The following is a 2,205-nucleotide window of genomic DNA, read 5'->3' as shown; positions in this document are numbered from 1 at the left end:
AACTGTTGCCTTAACATTTCCGGATGATTTTGGCAAGGCCAAATCTGCGCGTAATCTAGGTCTGATGGATCAGCTGCTGTTTTCTGCCCCCGAGTCTGCATTGGGGAAAAGAGCTTTGTATGATTTGGTGGACCGTGCAGCTGAGCACTCATTTGAGGTGAACACATGCTGACTGCCTCAAAATATTCTTTTTTTTTTTTTACTCTGTTCTGGGTTGGCAGTCTTTTTAGATGTCCTTATTCCTGAGGAGGAAAGTTCCTCTCCTGGAAGCTGAGAAGGCGGAGCTCCTGAAGCAGACGAAGACAGCTGAGGAGAGCAAGCTCGAAATCCAAGCTGAATTAGACAAGGCCCAGAATCTGCTGCTGGAGGAAGCTGCTCACAAGCAGAGGTTGCAGAGCAGTCTTTATGATGCTAAAGGGCGGATTTCTGGTGCTGAAAAGAGTGCTGCTGAGGCTAAGGAATGTGCTGCCGAGGCCATAAAATCTGTTGCTGATGCTGAGAAACGTGCTTCTGATGCTGAGACTCGTGCTTCCCAGATTCTGGACGAGAAGGCCTTCCTGGCTACCGAGGTGCAGGCGCTGAAGGAGAAGAATGCTGTGTAGGGGAATATCCGTATAAAACCCTTTCTTTATAGGATTATAACGCAAAATTAATACGTGATTTATAGTCATAAAACGAAAATAACAAGGAAACGATAAAGATTAAGCAATAACCTCCGGTCCTAGTGCAATTCGGCAATGAGAGATCAAAGTAGATCTCCTCCTAATTGTTGCACCCAAGATTGTCCGAGAAATGCCCTTGTGCTAGAAAGAATCCTCTAATTGCCTTGCAATATAGAGAGGATTATTTTGTGAGTTTTGGTTGGATGTGAGATCCGAATTTTGAGAGGCAATTTTTCTCAAAACCCTAATTTCTTTCTCAAATGAATGATTAGGGCAAATGGGAGAGAAAGCTCTCCTTTTAGCTTGTTCGGCCGTGAGCTTTGATAGGGAGAGTGGGCTTTCCACTTTCTCTTATTTTTAACTCATGGTACGACCCGAAATGCGCTAAATGTATATGACACGGTTTTGTTATAAATCGTCATCGGTTATCGGTTATTAAAGCATCAACTAATAATACGGATTAGTTGAAACATTAATACATGTCCGACAAAGACGATATTGTATAATTATATTCAATATACATTTAATTAAATATAAAACGCTTATATTCAATTTACGAATTTACTGCTTAATTCGCCTTAGCCATTATTATTTAATCCGTATTAAATAAAATATCTCAACATCACATTTTGACTAATTATTAGTCAAATAACTCGGACTAACTGGTTAGTCAAATTTGGCATCTACATGACTGTATTTTCATACCGTCACATCTCTCAAACGTATCCTATAGGTGTGACTTTTAGGGACCAGTTGATCACCGCCATCCGTATGACAATAACAATAACGTCAAACTTATCTAGCAAGCCAACCGTTATTGATAAACGTGGACCAACTGATTATGATACAAAAGTATACCCTTTGATCCTTTTAGAGATTTATAAGTCCTTGCACTAACTGTTAAGGACACCAGCCCCAACAAGCTCCCACTTGTCCGTACAAGTGTATGTGCAATGACGTTATCCGCACTAACTGGAGGACACAGCTCCAACAAACTCCCACTTGTCCGTACAAGTGTATGTGCGATAACCGATTCTCATATTCATTTAAAATTTCTCCCACTCAATGTAAAACAATTTGCAGATCCGGATCCGCAAAGGTCGTATTTTACAATCGATCTGTATCTAGATTTGTTTCCCCGACTAGAGAGTAACTTAACTGATAAAACGAATCCGTATCCGAGCATGGCCATGCATTTCAGTTACAGCTCCTCGAGTGGCCCTGAGAAATGTCGAGTACCTGATAAAGGCTGAATATCTCCTTCAACTCGAACTCCTTCCGATCTAAGCACAACATGAAATGACCCAGAAACAATCTACTTGGCCCCCTGTTACGGATGACCGTGAGAAAGAAACCAAAGTCACCCAAAATCTGCCTTAGTCTCAAGAGACAGTCGATAGTCAAAAGAATCGACTCTTAGGATCACTATGGAGGTCCTATCCACGACCGGGCACCTAATGTTGTAAAACATTTAGGACTCCACGTTGATGTCACAATTGTGTCCTACGAGATATCCGTATAAATCGCCTCTGTGATTGGTCAG

This window comes from Silene latifolia, chromosome Y (genome assembly GCF_048544455.1).
Source record: "Silene latifolia isolate original U9 population chromosome Y, ASM4854445v1, whole genome shotgun sequence".
Taxonomy (NCBI): Eukaryota; Viridiplantae; Streptophyta; class Magnoliopsida; order Caryophyllales; family Caryophyllaceae; genus Silene; species Silene latifolia.
The sequence above is the reverse complement of the archived record's forward strand: the minus strand, read 5'-3'. Positions refer to the sequence as shown.